Source organism: Dysidea avara, chromosome 5, assembly GCF_963678975.1.
Source record: "Dysidea avara chromosome 5, odDysAvar1.4, whole genome shotgun sequence".
Classification (NCBI taxonomy): Eukaryota; Metazoa; Porifera; class Demospongiae; order Dictyoceratida; family Dysideidae; genus Dysidea; species Dysidea avara.
In genome coordinates this window covers 11,528,645-11,554,604 of record NC_089276.1, presented here as the reverse complement: position 1 = coordinate 11,554,604, position 25,960 = coordinate 11,528,645, and positions in this window count along the sequence as shown.

Genomic DNA, 25,960 nt, shown 5'->3' with positions numbered 1-25,960 from the left:
AGTCAGTCATCAGTCAGTAGAAAATTCCACTAAATGAATAAAATTGTAATAACCTATTGGAAGCATTTCGGGTCGTACTGAAGGCACTTTTAGGCAATATTTTTTTGTGAAAAAGTGAAAACCTCCATGATCCCTGATATGCAGTTACTATTGCACTGTATGATACAATTTGCGCCGCTTTGCTGAGTAATCTGCATGAATATCACCAGTAAACCAGGTGTTATCTTCCTATATAGCCCTCAAGCTGTACCATATGTGTTCATTATTTTTGTCAGCATAGTATATATTGCTACAGTAACTTGACTGCTATGTAGGTGCTCATTAGCACCCATGTGGTATACTTATGAGCACCTGATGTTATATGCATAAATAAAGTAGATTGCTAGTCTCTCATCAGCCACTCCCTCAATTTTGTTGTGGGTGGGCGATCATAATTATTGAAGAAAGCACCCAAAATCACAGCAAAAGCAGGCTATCTGTCAGTAGAAGGATTATCAAAAACATTCTTAAAGCTTATTCTTACACTTCACCACCTTTCTGAAGCAGGAAGAAATGTTTTCGTTAGCTGAAACTGATGTCTAGTTTATCTAAACATAAAAATGCTAGCACACATGATCAATTATAGCAGTAATGAAATTACAGGTGGTAGGGTGGAAGGTGATGCAAGCGGGTGATGAGAAACTATAAATCAACTTTGCCTGATGAATATGCCATGTCTTACTTCATCATATGGTATTACTGTACTGTATAAAAGGGTTTAGGCATAGCCCACAAAAAATATCAATCCTCAGAATTCCTTTATGTTGGCTTGACAGTATTGGTCAGGTATAATCAATCTAATCCAAAACAGCCAAGCTGTAAAAAAAGTGTGCGGCCCTCAGAAAGGCTATGGTGAAAAAAGATGTGAAATCCAAGGTGGCGGCCAAGAAATGGCTGTGATGGTAGGTTAATGGTAAAAATTTTAATAATGACAATTCAGGTGAGTTTTTGTGCCAAGACGGTTTTGGATTAGATTTCATTTCTTTTTGTATTTGTATACCCCAAAGCTAGCCTATGGCCAGCTTTGGGACTTTTTTAACCTATGTTTTTTTTCTTTACTACAGGAAGAAGAAAAGATGAAGTAGATGTACTTTAAGTATTTTATCAGTAAATGTACAAATTATATATATAATACATAATTTGATTACAGAAATCTCCATGGTGGTTTCTTTGTAACTGAACACTCTACAAGCTCTCTACAGGGTGAATTGTTTGTAGCTGAACAATCTACAAGGTAATTTCTTCTAGCTGATCTCTCTACAGGGTGATGTGTTTGTAGCTGAATTCTGTACAGGTGATTTGTTTGCAGCATAGTTCTTTACAGAATGGTTTCTTTGTAGCTGAACTTTCTAAAAGGTAACTTCTTCTAACTGATCTTTCTACAGGGCAATTTGTTTCTTGTAGAATTTTCTACAGGGTGATTTCTTTGCTCTCTACATGGTGGTTTCTTTGTAGCTGAACTCTCTACAAGGTAACTTCTTCTAGCTGATGTCTTTACAGGGTCACTAGTTTGTAGCTGAATTCTCTACATGGTGGTTTCTTTGTAACTGAACTCTCTACAAGGTAACTTTTTCTAGCTGATCTTTCTACAGGGTGATTTGTTTGTAGCTGAATTCTGTACAGGTGATTTGTTTGCAGCTGAGCTCTTTAAAGAATGGTTTCTTTGTAGCTGAACTCTCTACAAGGTAACTTCTTCTAGCTGATGTCTCTACAAGGTCACTAGTTTGTAGCTGAGCTCTCTACATGGTGGTTTCTTTGTAACTGAACTCTCTCTACAAGGTGACCTCTTCTAGCTGATCTTTCTACAGGGTGATTTGTTTGAAGCTGAACTCTCTACAAGGTAACTTCTTCTAGCTGATCTCTCTACAGGGAGATTTGTTTGTAGCTGAACTCTCTACATGATGGTTTCTTTGTAGCTGAACTCTCTGCAAGGTAACTTCTTCTATTGATCTCTCCACAGGGCGATTTGTTTGTAGCTGAAACTCTCTACATGGTAGTTTCTTTTTTTAGCTGAACTCTACAAGGTGATTTCTTCTAGCTGAACTATCTCTTTCCATAGTTGCATGAACTCCCTACAAGGTAACTTCTTCTAGCTGATCTCTCTACAGGGTGACTTGTGTGTAGCTGATCTCTATACAGGTTTCTTGTTTCTAGCTGATCTCTTGAATTTTCTTCAGGGTGACTGCTCTATTAGGATGACTGCTGTATTAGAGTATCTCGATCTCGCACTTGCTGCACCAAGTTGGATTTCGTGTTATAACTCCGTGGCTTTAAGTCTGATTCTTCTACACCATTGATGAGCCTTTCTAAGATGATTACTCCATCTGTACAACGATTTTCAAAGCATTACCCCAAGAGGTTTATCTAGTAGGCGTGGCAAGCAGTCGTTTTTTTTATTAGCTAATCTCGATTGCGTAATTGTTACACACTGTTGGTTTTTTCGTTGTATCTCCCTGTTTTTTAGCTCGATTTCTTTCAAACCACAAAAGGTTTGAGGTTCAATAGCTAACCCATTCACCCACCGATTTTCAGCTTCTTCCCATACGCGGTTTACCCTGTAGGCGTGACAACATATTGGTGTTATTTTTCGTGAATAATCGCTCATAATTCTTTGCCTGTTTATCGTATTCCAGCCAAAGTTGATACCGAGATGCGCCTTTATATCCCCCTTCTGTGTGCCAAATTTCAAGGCAATCGGATGTGGCGTTCGCGTTTTATAGCAGTTTTTGTAAGTGTGCGACAAGAAAAAGAAAAATAAGATAGGGTCCGCAACGTGAAAAATGAAGCTGCAAGAAACAAATCCCCGACTATCGTAGTATGTTACCTTTAGTGCCCCATCACTAATACCACCCTTGGTTTGGAACTGAGTTCCCTTGTTGGAGAGACACGCGGATTTTAATATCTCACGTGATTGATCTTTACTTCGTGCGCTCCAAAGAAGACGTCCAGAGCTCCCAGATTCTGAGTGTGATATCAAGTGTTGTTGGCCTACCAAACCATGCATAGAAGTGAGTAAAACTTTGCCTGTGTTTTCCACGGAGACTGACTTTCTGCGGATGGGTCGAGAAAATTTTTCGTTCGAGGTGTTCTACCAGCCAAGAGAAGAGAAGCCAATCCTATCACATAAGATGGTAATGAAGTTGGATATATAAGTATTCTACACACCAAGTTTGAAAGAGCTGCGACCTTTGTAACCATCTGGCTGGCAGAGATGAAATTTTCAGGGCAATGATCTTCAATGATTTTGGTGGGTTGCCTCCTTCCTACTGTTACAAACTGTCTTCCATAGGAGCTTTAAATCAGGAGAAGATCCAGAAGAACATCTGAGGCTTCTAAGAAGTGGTCAAATCCTTGACTTTTAAAGTTAAAAGGTCATTGGAAGCTACTATAATAGAACATTTAGTATTCTATTAGAACAACCATGTAGTCACTACATTTACCATCTGCTTTTGGTTGTGTCATTTGAACAGCTGTATAGATTGCTTGGCAAGTGTGCATTTTATGGACATTAAATCTTGATATTTTAACCTTGTGATAATGCAAGCAATGCAGTGTCCAGGATGCTGGAGAGTCTAATAGTATTTGAAATCCATTCATTTGTTATGAAGTAATCATTTTGTATCAGCTGGAGCACTTTGTTGCAGGACCAGCTCATTAACCTCATATTTTACATACCTGGTTTTCTATACGAAAATTAACAACAATAATAATGAATCTTGTGCAACCGCCTAAACAAATAATAACAACTCAGTAATGCAGGTATAGCCATAATACCCTAACTGCTGTGTATATGGCCTATGAGTTTGTGAAATTATTGATTCATGACTAAGATAGAGGTAATTAAAGCTTCACAGTTTTATCTGTCAATGTGTTCTATTAGAGTAGTTTGTTACTTTATAGGTGAGGTAGACCAATAGATTACACACGTTTTTGCAGTGTCCTTTTATCATGTTTTGCACAGGTAGTGAAAATAAGGCAGGGAACCACAGGACATGGTCCCCCAGTTTTGGTGGTCAATTCTTGTAGCAAAAGATCAACGTGCTCTCAATCATTCTAATAGAGCAATCACAAACTGTTAGTAGCTGCTTAATTTTTAAAGTGACACCCAAAGTACTGTCTCAGAGCCCTGGGGCATGCATCCAGATGGAATCTGTGTCTGTACGGGCTAATTAAAGAACTTTCTACATTCAATTGCAAGTAGGCCTGAGTCAAATATACTCAAAATTTTGCCCAAAATGCTTTCAGGAATTTCCCTAAATTTTCACTTATTATGCTCATCAGATGTTCCCATTATGTTTGCATTATGTTCTTAGGTTAGCAACAATTCTGACAATTATCTTTGAACATTTTAATCAGTAAATGCTCTATTAGAGTATTTCACTAAAAGTGACTGTTCTATTAGAGAGTATCAATCTACAATGCATTTGAGTGCTCAGCTTGCAGCATCCATGCACTGACTGCTCTATTGGAGAGTATCAATCTATTTTCATGGAATTAAGCTCCATAGCTTGAAATATCCACCTAATATGCTAGCATTATGCGGCATGGCACTCCAGCCTATTATGCTTTTTATTATGCTGGCATATTTGGCACAGGCCTAATTGCAAGTACTTTGTAAGGAGATGTGCATGGTTGAATAATTCCTTGAACACATTAGTGAATTTTATTGTCCAAATAATACATTTATCCTGTTGTATTGGTTTCTGCTTGTCACAGGCCCAGGACTGCTCTGTGTAAAACACCTGTTCAAAATAACAAATTTGTCTTGAAAATACTCATCAATCTGCAATGTTATCTGCTTTATAAAGCCAAATTTCTGTTCATCTAGATCTATTAATTTTGCATCTCTGCTTATGTCATTGTTTCCTTTACCATATCAATGATTGTTTGTTCCATTGATTGTTGAGTGCAGCTGTAAGAAGCTGTCGTCAAAGTTAATAAATGCATAGCTAGAGCAGACTAAACTAAAATGTAGCATTACAAATCATTGGGGTATAAACTTGTGCAATATTTTGAGTATTGATGGATGATAAACTGATGATTGAGTTTATGTGTCCTAATTTATTTAAGCGTATGGTCATGCACATGTATGATTTGTTTACTGTAAACTACATGTGTGTAATGTAATAGACTAATTACACATTGTCAATTTGTGACCTATAGAATGTTGGTAGGTTAATGTACAAGTATATATGGTACGCCTCACTATATAGCTTAATAGGATGTGGGAAATGTATGCAGGAGCTGGAATAAGAAATGAAAGACCTGGCAGTTTGTCTACTTATTGAGGACAATGCAACTAGTGAATATAGATAATTATTATAGAGTTAATTATGAAGGAGTCATTTCAGTGATCATGATAAACATGCTTGCTTATGCTCATAGTTATAAATTTAGCATGTGCTTATTGTGCTACACTTGAAAGTTGTTAACACAACTTTATGGTAAAACAGTCTATTTCTAAGGGGCAGCAGAGAAGGGGGCTGCAACCCCTGTGAAAAAATTATGGGGCCCCTAAAATTATCTGTAGCTGTGATGGAGAGCCTAGCTCAATAGCATCAATAATTTAGATTCCATAATAGAGCAGTTAAGATTGAAGTATATACTCTAATAGAGCAGTCACAGTATTCTTAGAGGAGCAGTGTAGCAAGCTACATATGTAGTTATAAATGAGGAGATATAATCTAGTTGGTGGAGGGCAACTATTGCTGGCAGGTAGTGACCTTTTTTGGTCTTCAACTTACAGCTAGACCATGGCATCATCAATCTATACCCCAGCCCCCCCTTGCTATTCCTGCATTAAAATCATATTTCCAATCATTCCATGAACTATCATTAGATTGACAGCGATCGTGGATGATTCAGTTTTGGTGACTGCTTTCCAAAGTAATGTGAGTGAGATGATGAGTGTGCAACATAGAACACAGGCAAGTGCAACACTTAGTGTGCTGGTCCTAGCATGAGATCAACTACATGGCAGGGGACTGGGATTCCATCCTAGAACACTTTTGTGATTTAACACCTTGATTGAGAGTGCTAATGACAAAACGGAAATTGTAATGCTATAAATTAACACTGTGCAACTTTTTAAAAGTATATACCACATTGTTTCAAATGAAACTATAGCTAGATGCACTCCTACAATTATAACTAAGTGCATTTAGATAAAAATGTAACTACACACATGTCAACAATTAATGAAAACTAGCAGCGATTCTATCATCATGTACAATGCAGGATGTCTGGGATGCCATTCCTGGAGGACTACTTTACTTGTACATAAAACACCCAACCACACTGCATGAGGATGTCAAAGTGCACAATATGCACCTCAAACATTGCAAATTATACATAATTGTGTTCTTCAGTATGATTTAAAGCTATAGCCTTTGCCCTAAACATTGAAGAAGTTGCTAGCTAGCTAGATTATGCAGGATTATTGACATACCGATACACAAGGTTTTGATCTGTATCTATATTATTTATACAATAATATTATAATGATTGTGCAACTTTTATTAACTAAGCGACTTGTCTACAGCTGTTCGATTGACACAACCAAAAGCAGATGGTAAATGTAGTGACTACATGGTTGTTCTAATAGAGTGAATGTTCTATTAGAGTAGTAGCTTGCAATGGCCTTTTAACTTTAAAAGTCAAGGATTTTACCACTTCTTAGAAGCCTCAGATGTTCTTCTGGATCTTTTCCTGATTTAAAGCTCCTATGGAAGACAGTTTGTAACAGTAGAAAGGAGGCAACCCACCAAAATCAATGAAGATCATTGCACTGAAAATTTCATCTCTGCCAGCCAGATGGTTACAAAGGTTGCAGCTCTTTCAAACTTGGTGTGTAGAATACTTATACATCCAACTTCATTACCATCTTATGTGATAGGATTGGTTTCTCTTCTCTTGGCTGGTAGAACACCTCGAACGAAAAATTTTCTCGACCCATCCGCAGAAAGTCAGCCTCCGTGGAAATCACAGGCAAAGTTTTACTCACTTCTATGTATGGTTTGGTAGGCCAACAACACTTGATATCACACTCAGAATCTGGGAGCTCTGGACGTCTTCTTTGGAGCGCATGAAATAAAGATCAATCACGTGAGATATTAAAATCCGCGTGTATCTCCAACAAGGGAACTCAGTTCCAAACCAAGGGTGGTATTAGTGATGGGGCACTAAGGGTAACATACTACGATAGTCGGGGATTTGTTTCTTGCTACTTCATTTTTCACGTTGCGGACCCTAAATAAGAAGAAAAAAAACGAAGAAACTGAGCCAATTTTTGAAGTCGCATATCTCGGGAACGCGTGAAGCGATTTCGCTCAAATTTGGAATGTGGAGTGCTGCAGTTGGAGGGCATGTCCACAGCAAAAATCGTCTTGTTTCATCAAGGGAGCACAGAGCTACGGAGGTGCGAAAATTGCGTTTTTTTTCTTCCTGTCAATATACTCACGGGTGTTACGCGCCGGCTTCTTGGGCCGCACGACACACTACCGTGTGTCTTGATCCCAAACGTGATTTTAGAATGACCCAAAACACTTCCATGAGTTGCTACAAAATTGTAAATGTTATAATTGCCTGCCTGCCTGCCCGCCCACCTGCCCGCCCGCCTACCTGTCTGCCTCTCTGATGCCTTCAGTTAATCGTAGCAGAAACCTGGCTACAGTTACTACCACACTTCTTTCACAGAAGTACTTTGACTCTTCGTTAGAACAAACTTTTAGCATACTGATGAATGACAATGTATGCACTACTTTTATCCTTCTTTACCATGGCCATCAGTCAAGGCTCTCCACTGATAATGTCAATTACTTAGCACAGTAGTGCTTCCAACTACAAGCATGCAGTACGAACCAGACAATATCATTGTACCAAACTATTCGCATACATGTGATACACAGGCATAATTTGTGATTGGGTCTGGGAAAACTGGTCTTATCGCCCATGACAATAGATTTGATTTTTCACCAAGAACACAAAGCTACATGAATCAACTAACAAAATTCATAACCAAATCAGCTAGATTTGAGTGGTGTGATATTGCTGACTGATTTTCCCAAGCACAGTGGTGATCTGTATGAGTGGTCTGGGGCCTAATGGAGCTCTGGCCATCCCAAGGATGTATGTGACTGTGCTGCTCCGTGGTGTTGAATAAAGACCTGTGTTGTAAATGTCCTTCCATTTTAGCCACTTTTAAGTCTTGAATGGCCCATAACTCAGTCTAATTTATCCCTACACTTTCCTCTTTAACTTTTTAAAAACAGCCTCTTGCTTTCCTCTGACCCCACTATCCACCCATTTTGGAGCTCACCTGGTACAGCCAACATCGAGTCTAAAATGGTGGGAAATGTAGCTGTGGCTACTTGTACAGTGGATGCTTTTGAAAGTAAGGAATTTGTGTGAAACATGTTAAAATTTGGTACACGTAACTTCAACCACTGGCGAACTACAACACATTGAATATAAATTTTAAAACAGGCATTTATCGATACTTTTAAATAGGCGATGATACCGCTTTTCCTTGACTAGGTCACATTTTTTACAACATTGAAGTGAGCTGATTGGTTGTAGAGGTCAATACATTACTGTGTGTAATTGACAGAATATAGCCAAAAACAAAGTGCAATAGCACTGTGCTTTCTAACAATTAATTGCTTGGACGATTGTCGACTTGTGCATACTGTTATCTAATAAGTCTGATGTCATTTTCCTTTTGATACAGCATAAATGAGTTCATTAATGAAGAATGATGTTGTTAAAAAGATGGGAAAATGAAGAATTTTATGTTTGAGTAGGGAATCGTAGTAATAAAAGTAGTGAAACAATAGTGATTGCCTACACATGCAGTCATACTAGTATATGCTTATACAATTGATAACTATATATTATATGACTAAAGTAGGGATTAAATGTATATCAGTATGACTGCAGGTATAGGCAACCATCCTTGTTTTAATACTTTTTATTACTATGATCCCTTAGAATTTTTATTTTTTTCTTTATATATACGTTAAATAACACTTTTAGGATTTGTTTTCATGAGTTCTATTTCAACATTTCTCTTTCTGATGATATTCCACTTCTTACATGTATTCGGAAGTTTGGTATCTCCTTTTAAATTTCAACGTTGGATGAAATCAAAGAGATTCAAAAGACAGTGTTATGTGGCAGAAATAGGTGTTATACTGATGTGTGGAGTATTGCCAGCTACCATTGCAGCAGGTGCTCGTCAGTACAGATATTCTGGGTTTCCACCATTCTGTATAGTCAGCTCTCCTGAATTGATCTTCTACGCATTTCTAATGCCATTCACAATAGTAACCACAATTGGTTTGTGTGTACTGTTTGGTTCATTTTGGATTTTACGTACAGTAAGTTAACATGTACACTAATGTGTGTATTTACATGCACAAGATATGTATCTATACATATTATGATACAGTATACTTAACATGTTACAATATAATTATTAGTAAAAAAGATGTGAAGGAATATGTGTATTGAGGAGTGGGCATAATATTATCCTAAAATTCTTCAATTTAAACCTTTGCTGATTAGAGCAAGGTAGCAAAAATAGTGCAGCAACAGCAGCAAATAACAAACAACCATATGTTATCAGCTTAAAACTACTTAGCTACCACACAGTACAACAATAACAGAGCATATTATAGTCTTTAGGCATGCATACATTAGGCCATTCCTTGTTTCTCATCACTTGTTTGCATACCACTTTGCCTACCGCATGGGTAATTATTATTGTAATTAGGACTTAACATTAATTAGAAATACAAAATATTTCTGTGTTAAAGATTGAGATACTCTAATAAAGCAGTCAAACAACTCCAATAGAACACTCAGTTATTCTACTACAGTAACCAAAACCATTATTTGTTTGTGGAAGACATTTTAAAAGATTTGAACTCACCAACTCAAGTGTTTATGACCAAAATAAGACATTCCAAACTAAAAATCAACTTTACAATGATTAGAATCACCAGTCAGTACCTTGAATATAAGTGCTTTAATTAATGGTGACACTGATACAGTAAGTGTAGATTTCTATGTATTTCAATCGTAACATTAAGACTGATATTCCAAAATCCAGTACTGTATAAATTGAATTCCTGGTCACTCTGATATTTTGAGAATATAAATCTCCCTGTCTTAGTAATAATAGCCAAATCTAAGATGCCAGAATTGAAATCTAAGCCTGAGCTTTTAGGACTTTTATATGAAGAAATACAATACACACTCTACAGTATTAATGACTGTCATTGTTGTAGCAAGCTGTATACTGTGAAATTGTATTAATATGCAGCAATACAGGATGAAGACATCCAGCAAGCAAACAACAGGATTTTCACTTAGAAAATTGATTTGCGCTTCACTTTCAGTCGCAGAGATAAAACTGTTAATGTTATTTTGTTACTACTCAATCACCATGATTTTTGTAGCAAACAGTATCAGTTTTATGACACGTAATTTAAGCCGTTTTATAGAAGAAGATTTATCTGATTTTATCACCTGTTCAGCAGGTGGTTACAAGCCTGAATGTACATCACTCGAGGAACGATTGATGGAAGGAGATGTGACTGCAGCTACTCTTTTAAATGGAATGTCTGCCATCCTGTTAACACTCATCAGTTGGGCCAACCTACTTTTTGTTGTTCAATTATCAGACTTGAAAACACTATACAATAAATTTTGCAAAAGTTAACTAATTAGCTAATTATACTGTGCATAACATTGTCATGTGTGTATGCTGACTTGCTGTTTGACTTTTGTTTTTGTTCTTTTATATAGCAATCATTTTTTCACCTTTAAATTTTATTCTGATTAGAACACACTGTGACTGTTTTCATGTGTGACATACAGTAGGTTGCAAAAAAAAGTTTACGTTTCGTAATTGTAATTATGGTGTAATTACTAAGTAATTACTATGTTTGTACTGTAATTACATTTTGACCGTAATCCATAATTATGCAAAAAAGTAGTTTTTCACCAGCCATATTTACAATATATTCATAGTTACCAATAGAACATAATTCGTAATTACACTCTGTAATTACGCTACTACAGTGTAATTACAATTACAAAACGTAAACTTTTTTTGCAGCCTACTGTATTACCACAAGTTGACACACTATTAGGTAGAATGCATAGCGATTTTGCATCTGTGTACAAACACAACAGAAAACCTATCATATAACTGAGCATAGTGAACACAGTAAATCCTTCTCAAAGTAGCTACACATTAACATGTGAAAACCTTATTTGCTCTTTAGAATGCTTGGATTGCATCAATGTGTCCTCTGTGTTTCAGTGAGAAAGGCCATTGGTAAGTTTACCTCACATTTCTAATGTAATCCACAGTAACTGGCATGTAATATTATAGACAGTGGAATTTTTTTATTATTACTGGGAAGGCAGCTCAGGTGATGTTCCAAGCAAAAAAAGAAAAAGAACTTACAAAGATTTATAGGTGTTAGCTAGCTACAATATTTTACCTTAATATGTAAGTTATGTACTCTACACAATCATCTCACCCAAACCAATCATTCAGACTTCAGTTATATGTATGACTCAGCTTCCGCTATCTTTAAATTATAATCGAATACTACTGTTACGCTATTTCTTAATAAAGATTTATAATGCTACTATATTATCCTGTATTATAGGAACAACATTAGCATATATATGTACAGGTGAATTTACATCCTTCCCCTAGCCTACTCTGTATAGCCTTGTGAAAATTTCTGAGAGTAATGGATGGTTCAATATCAACATAAATGACAAAAGTATGTACACCATCACCTTAAATTCCAACTTTCCAAAGGAAATGGTTCACAATAACTACAGTATGAACCAGAAATTCCCAACCATAAGCGACTGTCCTTCCTTGAAGAAAATAAATTGAAACCTGCAGCTGCAACATAGATTTGCTGGTTGTAGTTTCATCGCTTAGGGCTGTTAGCATCAATATAGAATTAAACATCTTATAGTGTTGCACTCCTAGATCTCTTGAAATTCAATTTTGATCTCAAACCATACACTGTAAATTGAGAACAGCATGCCTCCTGCGGTCACTTAGTATGATGGCCATACTTCAAAGAATGTGCATCATACTAAGCAACTGCAAGAGGCACACCCATAGCATAATTTACCCACACATAGTAAATGCATTTATTCCCGTCTTGTTTTGGTGTTAGAATAAACTTAATTTTACCTATGCTCAAGCAAAAATAGACCACAGGCCCCAATAGTGAAAAAGTTGGAGTCATTTATAGATTGAGGAGAGTTTTGTCTCACTAAAGGGTGTTTTTTGAAATAGTTGCTTAAAAATACTGACAGGGTTAGTATAGGTAGTATTGGAACACTATTTTTGTTGTGACCTTAAGTATGACGTTCATACTTCTGAATTTACAATGTATAGCTACTACACTAATTAAGCTGTCCCTTTTAACTTCATAGTACATACAGTATTACCACTAAAATAATGATTTCACTTAGCTAAAATGGCTTACAGTGCTTACGCTTATTCAATAAAGTTCTGTAAAATATTATTACCGGGCACATTCGGTTGGTTTGCTTTGCCCATGCCACTGCTAATAACACCATACAGTAATTCATAATTAAGTTTTTATTCAATCAAAAGTGCTATCTCAGAAGGCTAAGTTTTCCTGTGGGGGCATGCCTCCAGACCCCCATAGTTGGAGCATACATGCTTCACACACTTGTTGAGTGACTTCTGCTAATACCCACATAACAGATCTACCCCTTTTCCTAAACCTGTCTACTGCATATGATAGTATCACATTCTCAGCTAAATGAGAATAGAAAAGATTGAGAGCACTTCTGCAATACGCTACAGGCCTACGTTGTTGCTCATCCTTAACATCCACAATGCAGGAAATCTATCACAAACTGAATGAGGATAGACTGGTCATTCTTTTCTGTAGCAATAGCATAATACGAAATCAATGGTAGCAAGTAGCAGCATACAATGAAACAAAACAAGGAAACTCTTCACCCATGCAGCAAAGACTGTGCTGAGTATGGTAACCTGTTGAGAACAATCATGCATACAACGATGTTCTAGCACACGCAACAATGGGAGGGGAGGGGAGGGAGAGCTTTTCGTAAGCCGCAACTCACAGTTTAAAAGAACAAAATATGAAAGTACGCATGCATTTATATTCTGATTAATGCACACTCATGACTATTAGATTGATGATTGAATGGAGACCGCCCACACAGTTCGCTTCCATCATTAACCTCATTTAAATTCTCTAAACTCCATTACAATAACACAACATACAAACTTGTGCCAAATTATAAACTGTATGTGCATAGCTACATACATATAATTATTCTACAAACATATTATGCAATGTTGTAATTAATAATACATGTACAATAACTATAAGCTGTGTGTTTATAATTATTGTAATAAGTAAGCTACAGAATGGACTTCATAACAGCAAATGAATGAATAATATAACATCAAGTGATTTTGCTACCTGATATTTAGACATTATAACCAATTGCATGCAATGCTGTTAGCTGTCTTGAGACATTCACAGTACATCACAAGTATTTACATGTGGGGACATTAAATTTCTTATGTTGTCAAGCTTTAATTTCATGACCCATAACTTTTTATTTCATTCATAATAAATGCTATGACCATGATGCACTATTTAAGCACTTGTTTCATTTAGCTTTATAAGCTAAGTTACAGAATGCAGAATAATATTAAGCTTAATAGTACCGAGATATGATGTGTTATATGATGAGGTATAATATAGTTTGTGCCCACATGCCATATTATGGCAGGAGTCGCAGGACCAGCCACAAAAGTACGTAAATTCCATTATTGCGCATGCATAGTTTATTAAGTATCTCATACTGTAAACAAAAACAGCCAAGTTGCATGAAAACAGCCAAGTTGCAAGTCGCTTGTGTAACTATTGGTGCAGTCAAAACTCGAATCAGAGAATAGAAGCGAGATATTTGAGGCATTAGCACCCACCTAGCCATGTAGATACTACTAAGTGATAGTTCAAACGGTATGGAATGCTTATTCAGTCAGCAATTGTTTTCTTTTTTTTCTAGGCTGTGGCACTGGCAGAGCACAGTCATCACGTGATGCAACACCATAAGTGCCTCGTGCTTTAATTAAGTCTTTTTCCAAGTCTGGTATCAAGATGGAGATGTGTATGGAATAAGAAGGCCAATAGCTAGCGTTCACCTAGAATTAGGTTAAAGTACATTAGTCATGCATACAGTAGTGTAGGTAAAGTATACGTAGTGATGCATACACGTTTTTAAAATGCTGTATTGATGTCCATAATATTATTATGAAGATGGGCATGTGTATGTGTGTTGCATGGTTGAAAGGCTTGCCTGCCCAGTGCCCTGGCATGGAAAAAGATCTGGCTACACCACTGCTTCTTCACCCAGGCTTTGAACGCTGCACCCTTTTTACAGCTTGGCTGTTTTTGCATGGATTATTATGATACAGGAAAACTGGAAAAGATAAGGCACAGCCTGTAAATCCTGATCCTAAGTTACAATAAATCTGTGCTAAACATAATGTCATTGTTCCTTGATCCAGTTGTCAAAATAGCTTCTTAAATTCATCAGTCAATTGGATTGAGCCTGTACAATACTACAAGGTGTTTACTACGTGGTGTGAAAAAATAACTTATTTAATTTGTTATCCTCATAAGGTGTGACAATTCTTTGTATGAAAATTGCTTGAACAGTATACATAGGCATAACAACCTGGGGGCAAAGGTGATTGATCTTGATCGATTTTCTGATTTTAGTTTGTAATAATAATTCTAACAAAACAGTTAATTGTTCTAATAGAGCAGTCAGTGCATAAAATTGCTCTCAGAATTGATCAGAAGGCTAAAATTTATGTATTTCCTGTGGGGACATGCCCCAGACCCCTACTCAGAGACCATGCTTCATATACTGAGTGTGCTTTACACACTGCTGTACCTAGTTTGGAACAGGGCCCCTATCTAAATATTTGAATGTAAATTGGATGGCTACAGGTTTGAGGCTGTTCAAGTAGTCATGGATTTTTTTCTCTTTCTGCACCTTTTCAAACATACTGTATAACAACTACTACAAAAAATAATCAACTTTCTATAGCTTTCCAAATCATTGGAAATGACACATTTCCACACCTTTCCATACTTTCTTTGTGGAAATGTAAAGTTTCCACTACCTTTCCTGTGACTTGGAAAGGCACTGAAAGTTAATCATTTTTCCAGTGAACTTTAAACAGGCTGTAGGACCAGGTGTCCTACAGACCTTCAGCACTTGTACTGTAAAGCCTTAATAAATATTAACTTGCTACACCTATATAGCTATGATAGAATTTTTGTCACATGACTACTGTTAGGATATTTGCACATAATGCTGATACTGAAAGTTCAGAACAGTTTAATACTAAATAATGTTTTATCTTAAGTGAGTCTATACTGTATAGATGAAAACTACAAGAAGAAACACCTTCCTATTTTGTGGTGGAGCTCTAGATGAAGATTAAAAGTTGTCAAAAAGAAAGGCCGCTCAGAAAGAAAGACAGAGATGTTTTAATTTAATCCTGACTGGTTACAAACGTGAATGGTTGCAATGTTTAAAAAGAGGTGAGTGAATGAATTGGAAATACGAGATACAGTACCTTTAAAGTACCTACCACTGTACCAGTGTACCTCCACTTGAGAGAAAAAACCATCATTAGGATGTTTAAACACACACAATTACAATACCTTGGACACATGTGACTATACATGCAAAATGCACAGTACAAACATGGCAAGGAAAAGTACAAAAATAAACCAGAACATGACATACAAATGAACACATGACATTAAATAAGGACATAACTGAATTACAATCAAGTGTTCCATTCAGGACAATCACGTGCTAAGAAGATACATTGTGATGAAGCTCTCTGAGCATCTTTGCTCAAGATAGACTTACAAGTTACTACATACTGTTCAAGTGTAACCTGCAAAGCTCTGATGGAAGGAATAAGAAAATTGCCCAAGCATGCAGACAATTTCAATTGATGAGATGCTGTGTACCCTAAACGATCCAACCAGCTCTGAAATTAATAATTGATACACAGGCTTACTAGACGTGGGCTCATCATGAGCCACTTGTAGATGTAGGTCAGTGGTGTTGAATGGGCATGTTAGCTCTACCAGTTGAATGCTATGATGTTACTCATTAGCTATAGATAACAATATCAGGACAATAAGATGTGGTTACTATAGATAGTGGGATAGTAGCTGAAGGGTATCACTAGCTAGCTCTGTTTCCATCGATATAATTATATAGTTAGTTTAAGCAACACCTGATAGCTACGTAGTAGCTTGTAATCATGTCACTTTAGTCACCAGCATGTCAGATTCAATTTAACAGATCTAGAGTTATATTAGTTTAAGTGTTTATTATTGATTTACATTATTATCTTTTTATACACTAAAAACATTTTTTTCGCCATGTATGATATTTCCATGATGGTTTTTATATACGGCTTTTTAGCAGTGTGCAGGGGAACCCTACTAAATGATACGACCATACTGTTTGATATGCATCCTTACTACATTTAATTGAAGTGTACCTTACATCTGTATCTCCATGCATATATGGTTCAATGAATGGTACGTGTCATTTTGCACATCCATTTATGCTATTGCAGGGTATGTCACTTGTGTAGGCAGGTGTAGCTTGATAGTAGAGCTCCTGTTAAAATATTATTAAGGCTTTACAGCACAAGTGCTGAAGGTCTGTAGGACACCTGGTCCTACAGCCTGTTTAAAGTTGGTACATAAAGTGTGTTTGAAAAGGTGGAGAAAGGAGAAAAAAATATGAAAAGGATATCGTGATAATTAGTAATACATTTCACATGATTTATCATGATAGTAAAATTTCAATACCTCCCAGCTCTAATAAATATGCAGTAAATATAGACAGTATTTGCACATGGTTTTTGCTGTGATATATAGCCAGAAGGCAATGCTTGTATGACATAACCCAAAGAAATTGTAATAAAGCTATTCCAAGTGTAACTTTATCCACAAAGTAGATTGTTTATTGTGAATTTAATACTGTATTGGCAAAAATTGTGTTGCTGGTGTTACCTGCCGTGTTGTTTATGAAAGTAAAGTTTGTGTTCCATTGAATAGGGGAAATGGATGGAGAAGAGTACCTTACAAAACAAGAGAAGTACTCATACGGTGTAGATAACTCTACAAAAATAGCTCCTCCATAATGCACAGCAGTATTCCTTACAAACAACAAGGTACTATCAGAATGCGTCTGTATCCAAGAATCGCCAATAAGCAAAATAGCACCACCACGTAAGCCTTTGTTATCCGAAAATTCTGTAAAAGAGTGAACATAAAAGTCTGCATAAGCACTGTCTATTACCAATGCTGTTGATTTGTGTTTAATAATTTGAGTAAAGTTTCTAAATTGAATGCTGACTCCAGAAGCAGAAATTGCACCAACACTGGCTGAGCTAGAAGAAAGGGCTTGTAGATTATTACTAAAAAAGTAACAACCATCTATTATCAATGTTAGCATCCTACCTCTAACTAATGAAGCATGATACTCTTTGTTAATTTGAATAGCTGAGCCATACTGTGCTTCATTACTCATAAATGAGGAGTTACAAATTTCAAACTGATTCGTAGGTTGTGGTTTACCAGACTCATGACTAGCATACGATATAATACCACCACCAGCTCCATTTAATGCAAAATTGTGTTCAAAAGTACAATTGATAACCATGTAGGCATTGTAAAAACTTTGCTCAATTGGTTGGTATACTGCAATTCCCATATACGCTCCTCCCCCTTCTTGATATGCGTAGGCTGAATTGTACAAAAACGTTGAGTTTTTGATTTCCACATTGTTGTATGAGGGACTTTGTTTAGTGTCAACACAAAGACCTCCACCAGAATTTGCTTCATTCATAGAAAACAAACAAGATAGAATATGAAATGAATTTTTCTTGGCTTGGCCAATTGTACAGATAGTCCACCTCCAGCACCAAATGATACATGCACATTGCTAGCAAGTCGATCTGGCTCACTGTTGGTGAAATTGTATATAGCAGTATTGCCTGTAAACACACAGTGATCAATTGCATATTTTGACAGTGTATTATACTGATTCCTGTGAGGGTCACATGCAGCTAACCCAGGTGTACAGTTAGTATATTCAATGTAAATACCACCACCACCAGCTAGACATCTGGTCGATTCTTTAGGATTTAACTTATTGTCAGCAAAATGAGAACAGTTAATGTTTACAGTTCCATTTGTATCAAAAATCAACAATCCAATTCCATTGCTTTCAGAAATATTAATGTTGAAAAGGAATATGTTACTACTGTTCAGTATGAATAATGCACTACGGAGGAAAATAAACCGTCTTTCTTCTGAGTCTGTTTCAATTTGTATACCACTGATATGTTTCATTCCACAACCCAAGATATTCAGATTTTTAAAGGTCAAATTTGTAACTCCAACAAAGGCCAAACCAGTGTCAAAATTATAACTCCCTTTAACATTTGGTGGACACTTGGTGATGGCAAATTTATCTTGAGAGTTTGACTGAATACAAATGTTTGCTAATCCATAAAGAGTATATGACATATTTAAGGTATAATTTCCAGGTTCAATAGCAATGTTAGTTGAATTGTAGCATGGCCCTAATAGTTGAAAGGCTTGATCTAAAGAATGGCATTGAAAGAATGTGTCATTTACTTTCTCACAACTGGAAACTTCAATCTTATAAGATATGTAAATTTCATGTTGATAAGCAGATATTAGTGCAATTATCGAGCAAAGAAGTAACAGCAAGGTCATCACCACTCTAAGATCTTTCAACATCTGTAAATAAGACAGACAACATACTTCCAATCAAGACACACTGTATTGTGTTGTGTGTCAAAGAAAACTTACATGTCTCACTGGTGTGTATGTAATTATACCACAGCTGCAAGAAATTTTGCTGATATATACACCCAAAGCCCGAGGGCCACATGCCCAAGGGCTGCGGGTGCAATATATTATCAGCAAATCCCAAGCAGCCGATATATCACACACTCACCTAATAGAACTAGGGAGCACTCAACTCGTTTGTTTTATACACTGATACTATATCTGATGATCAATCATGGTTTTAAAATCATGGGCTAATAGCTCTCAGAACGTTATCCATGCTTCAATACACAACATTACAACTGATGATCGTGGGTTTTTATTTTTTATACTCTGTTAAGGCTACTAACTTTGCTACTGGGACAGTAAGTTACTATAAGCAAAGTATATAAATTACTGTACTTCAATATAGTGATCTTGTTCTGTGGTCTGCTCAATGGCTAACATATGATGTGTAGAATTACACATTCGTACATCGCCCAAACAACTATTTAGTGATCCTTCATCATAGAACCCAGTAAACTCAATCATAATTTTGAGACTACACTCAGCCTGGCTATGAAATTAAAACCGAATCCCACAATTTAATCTTACGTATCACTCAATATAATGAGTCAAAGCATATCATATCTTTGGGGCATCAAAGCCATGAGCAAATCGCATTCCCATGATATTGCCTGGCAATATGCGAGTGAAACCCAGAGTGGTGCCTTTGAATACCCCCAACAACTTTCATGCATACAACCAATTCCCTTTGAAAACTGTACCATTTTGCACCGTAGTTGCCTGCTAAGTACAACAGGCCACATGCCAAATTTGAGCAAAATCTCTCCAGGCACTCCTGCTGATATAATTGACCAAATTATGGATATGTACTGTTATTTATCATGTAGAATGCGTCAATGTTTTAAATTGAATCTGCTGGGAAACTTTTCCAAGGGAATCATAGTACTTCTTCAATAGCTCAGATGTAATTCACTACATCTATAGTAATCACAATGTCCTTACATTTAGACTTTAATTCTATATATTGTAATTTGTGTGGGAGGATTAAAGCGATGCCGTGCACTGTATTGTCCATGCAGTACTAATTAGCTGCGTAACTGTATTGTATGAGTCATACAGAACCGTTATGTAGTGAATTGGGCAAATACAGTACAGTTATGCAGAGGATTTAATTAAGGAATGTTACAAAAACAATCCCACGTGCATGACACTGTAAATCGCTAAACACCAGCCAAACTAATCCTACCAGTTTGTTTTACAGCTAGAAATAGATTATATAAACACTTCTGTTCGTCTGATCACGAAGTGATCCACTAAGATATTCAATCTCTTGCAGTTATCCCAGCAAGCTAAAGTCCAAAATGTTTAGGCCACTCCAAATTGATTTCCTGCTTCTTGCATGTCCACTGTCCACATAGTTTTTAGTGAACCCAGAAAATTCCATTATTCCGTATTCTAGGTTTTTTGGTCCAGATTCTTAGATACCACTGAATGCATAGGGCAGATGAGCATACAGGTTAATCTTACTATTTATTTACTTGCAACTTAAACAGATTGCCCACTTAGTAGTTATGAGTGTTGTTAACCTACACTTACTACAACTCATACAACCAACCATGGTTTAATTGTATCGTGGTTCAGACGAAGCCCCATTTTGTCAGTTTTTAACTAAATTAAATACAAGAATTACAATGCAAGTACTAACAGTTATGTAATGGGGAAAGCCCAGTCTCTGCCTGGATCAAATCAGCAGTAGCTACTGGATTGCCACAAATGAACCTGCTGGCAAAAGAACAAGAACCACATAAACGCCTAATGGCTAGTAGTAGAGATAAAGACAAGCGACATCTAATCAGTCCCATTACAACAGCATAGTATTCATTCATCTTCTCTGAAGCCAGACATTTGTAAAATACAATAGCTTGATCAGCCATCCCACCTGTTGCAGAGAAGACAAGAGAAGTAAAGTACCATGTTTAATCTCATGTATTCAAGCTTCATAAGCCCACTTCTTGATAAGGCCACTTCAAATAAATTCTCTATTTCCCATCCTGGGCTCAGGCATATTTGCATGCAGGCAGGTGGTCTATTTCCATTATAACATAGGCAGCTTTTAAAGCCATAATTTGCCTGGCACAACCATAGAAAGCTCTATAAAAGCATGCTTAATGTTTGCATCCTCTTTTTTACGTGAATTTGTGCCAACTTGATAGCTCACTGACACTATTGCAAGGTCCCCTTTACTGAATTTGTACAGTATGCAAGAATAACCAGAAGAATGGAATATTTAGTGTAAACAGAAGAGGGGATGACCTGGCAAAGTGGCCTATTCTCATGACGATAAATCGACCTTGGAGCAGGGGAGAGGTTGGTGGGGGCATGCGGATTGAACATTTTAACATTGACATAAAACTTTTCACATCTACCCAAGCTGGAGCATACTGCATAGCTCGGCTAGCTACCACCCCAAAATTTCATCTAAACGTGCCCCGGCCATCAGTAGCCGCGGCCGCATTCCCTGGGTGACTACCATACAGGGGCGTACCTACCATGTAGGCAGGTGAGGCAGCTGCCTCACCAAATATTAGTAATTGAAGTGAGAAGCTAGTAGTGGACTTTTTGATACTTGAAACTTAATGTTACAACAATTTATATGGTACTAGGGAACTTACCATGGAAATTAAACGAATCCATCCATAGCAAATTACCCTCGGTACTGCTTTGTTGCAAACAACAGTTGGCACCTATTAGAACTGATTTTTATTATTATTATTATTATTATTATTATTTATTACAGGTAATTTATAAGGCTAAACAGCCTGTTACACCTGATCAACAGGTAAAAAAAAGTACAAGTAGACTAATTACATACATTTATACATAGTGTTAGATGAATATTGGTCAATCAATTTCTTAAAATCATCAACTGATGCTGCACATGCTACTTCTTGGGGTAAATTCTTCCATGGTTCAACAACTCTTCTTGTAAAAAAATATTTCCTGGCATCTGTTCTTGAAAAATATTTAAATAGCTTAAATGTATGACCTCTGGTATGGGTAATGGGTGAAAAAGTAAAAAAAAATAAAATAAAAAAAATAAAAATTTGAATGGTTGGGCGATTTTTTTTTGTTGCTAAAAATGGATAATCAGAGTGAGGACCACATTGAGTCACAAGTGACCATAGGCGTAGTAACCGGGAGGGAAGGGGGGTTGGGGCCCCCCTTGTGATTTTATGATTGTAAATTCAAAAAAGATCGAGATACTCTAATAGAGCAGTCAGTTACTCTAATAAAGCAGTCACAGAATTCAGAGAAGCAGTGTAGCAAACTATGAAGCTGTGAATAAGGATTTTTATGTGCTTTATCAGTGATACAAATTATTATTTAGTGGAGGGCAGCCATTCTTAGTAGGTGTTGACCTTTTTTTTTCTTTTTTTTTTTGCTCTTTAACACTAAACTAGAGCTCCCCAATCTAAAAATATCTTGCTACGCCTATGGTCACAACAACCGAAAAAGAAGTGCCAAAAGACCATTCTACATTTATGGGGTGAGTTTAGTTAATGCTAGGTATTAATCTTATTATAATGAATTCCAAAGTATTCTATTATAAGCATAATAGGCTAGTAACTAACTAATCTAGAGAATAGCTTTGTCTTATAGATTAAGTAATGCCTTTATGCTTGTATGGTCTGCTGCTCATTCTTCTCAGCCTGAGTCTACACCTGAGCTTGAACCAAGTGCTTCTTTGACAGTTCAAAACTCCAAGGGACATGCACTTACAGAAGGTATATAAGCTATTGTACATTTAGCTATTGTACATAATAATTGTATTAATTTTCATTGTATTAATTTTCCAGTGCACATTCTTTGCAATAATTATTACCATAGTACGACTAAAATTGCCTCCAGATTCAAACTCGAAACACCTAATTTTCAAAACTTTCCTGAGGAGGGGGGGGCCAGAAGGCGAAATGCAAAAGTATGCGGTCACTTCTACTACCCTTAACAAAATCCTAGATCTGCCCCTGAAGTCTGCCTCACCTATTTAAATTTTCTGGTTACGCCTCTGCCATACTATAGATTATCGAGACCATACATTCAGTTCATTCACGCGAAATCAACAATACAGATTGAGCTTATCATTTTCACAATAAAACACAGACCTCGAAAGTTGAGTATCACATCGGAATAAACCTGAGTGGTGATGCCGCCGCCCCTCTCGCTGCGTGAATTTATTAGAGAATTACCACATGAAACTGATGTGCGAGTATCTTATATTATATTTATTACTGTGCAGCAATCAAAAGATTATAACGCACAGGTGTGATCATAAAAGTTACTTAAGTTATTACAAAACTCATTAGGGGTAGAGGAATTAATTACAACAGCAGGGAGTTTGTTCCATAATTTGATGGTTGATGGGAAAAAGGAAAATTTGTATGCATCAATTAGAGTCATTGGTTGGTGATAGTAGCCACTCCTTAAACTTGAAAGTTTAGGGGTAAGATCATCTGTAGGCACAATCAAATATCCGTTAATTATTTTGTAAAAAGTACTTGATTTAGCTTGGGTTCTTCTTGCCTGTAACAATGGTAGATTAAGAGAAGACAACATGTTAGTAACACTTGAATATCTTGAAAAGTCATTAAAGCAAAATCTAGCAGCAGTTCTCTGGATTGATTCTAGCTTGTTAATATTCAACAAGGTGTGGGGATCCCAAGCAGACGCAGCATATTCAATGATCGGACGAACCATAAACAACTATATTTAATGTGAGTAGGACATTCGCATAAGTTACGATACAAAAAGTTGTTTACTTGTTTGGCCTTGTTGGTAATCCTTTGGACATGCTCATTCCATGAAAGGTTGCTTGAAATTGTTACGCCAAGGTATTTGGTATGAGCAACTTGGGCAATAGGTACAGCTTCAATGCAGTAATTAAAGACAATGGGGTTTTTCTTATTGGTAACTCTCAAGAATTCATATTTGCTGGGGTTAAACTCCATCTGCCAAATACGTGCCCATTGTGCAAGAGCATCTAGGTCTTCTTGTAATGCATGACAATCAGATTCAGATTTAATGTAGGAGTAGAGTAATACATCATCGGCATACAACTTTACTTTAGAGCGTACTCGAGAAGGTAAATCATTTATATACAATAGAAAGAGCAGTGGGGCTAGCACCGTGCCTTGAGGAACTCCCGATGATACTGGGGTTGGATGGCTCTTTTGGTTATCTAGTATGACATAATTTATTGTGATCTATCGGTTAAGAAAGATTTAAGCCAAAGTAGTAGTGCTCCATGAATTCCATAATGGTGAAGTTTTTGGAAAAGGCGTGCATGAGGTACCTTATCAAAGGCCTTACGAAAGTCTACCAGGAGGACATCACATTGACTCTTCTCATTAAGGCACTTGGCAAAATCATTAATGGTGGTGATCAGTTGTGATTCACAGCTTCGTTTCTGACGAAATCCATGTTGCCCATCACATAAAACTTCATGGTACTGTAAGTGTTGGTAATGGAATATACAATATGTTCTAAGATTTTACAGTAAATACAAGTTAAGGATACTGGCCTATAATTGCCTGGATCGGATCTGGCACCTTTTTTAAAAATTGGGACAACTGCTGCTGTTTTCCAAATGCTTGGTAAAACACCTTGGTCTAATGACACTTGAAAGATAACAGTAAGGATTGGTGCAATCTCATATGCAACTTCTTGTAGGAAACGTGATTGAAGGTTATCAGGTCCAGGTGCTCCGCCCACCCCGACGTTAGATAATAGCTGGGCTACACCATCTGAATGCACCACAATCTGTGGAATACTAGATAATGTTTCACCACTTAGGTCTGGGATATGAGATGTATCTTCGTGGGTAAACACGGATGAAAAGTAGTCTGCAAGTAAATCTGCCTTTTCCTGTGAGTCAGTATAGGTAGATCCCTGATGTTTCAGCGTACCGACTCCTGTGTGATCTAGTTTTTTGCTTTTAATATATGACCATAAACGTTTGGTGACAACATTACTGTTAGGATCAATGAGATTGGCTACATACTGGTTAAAGCATTTGCGGCATTCATACTGACACTGTCTTTTAATATCCTTATATTTAGCCCAGTCATATTCTGTATTAGTGGCACGGGCATGATTGTAGGCACGTTGCTTTTTACGGGTTAGATGCTTAATGTGGCTGTTAATCCAAGGCTGGTAGTGCTTAGTTGAAGACAGTTTGGTCGGAACCAGGTCCATGCAAGTATTACAAATGGACATAAAATCATTCCAGAGAATATCAACTGATGTTACGTTGAATGTGTACTGACAAAATGTCGACAAAGTGACTGAGCAGTTTGCCTAATAAGATTAAAATCAGTATGGGACCAAAGATAGATAGTTCTTCTGGTAGGTGGTGGCAGGTCTGCTGTTATGGATGAGGTGACACGTACTACTTCATGATCACTGATTCTATCAACTACATTGCAGCTTTCTAATAAACCTGGTCTATCAGTTATAAAAATGTCTAAAGTGTTTGAGCCTCGTGTGGGAAAATCTACCATTTGGGAAAGAGCATTATTATCTAAGAAATCCAAAAAAATATTATTCAAATTTAATGAGTTAGAGTGACCTGCAATGCTACCATCACTGCATCGCACCACTTGATATCTGGAAGATTGATATCACCACCAATCCAAAGAGCAGCATTAGGGAAGCTGCTTCTGATGTTCGTGAGCTGCTGACAAAGATTTTCCAGGTAAAGTTCATCACTTGATGGTGGACGATAGACTGAACAGGCAAGAAGAGTACAGTGGTTGTTAAGGTTGATTTGGCATACTGTTAATTCACAATTTGTGTCAGTTAGAGTTATCTGAAGTATTGAACAGACTCAAGACTAAAGATCAGTGGTAGACTACGGTAAGTAAAATAAATTAATA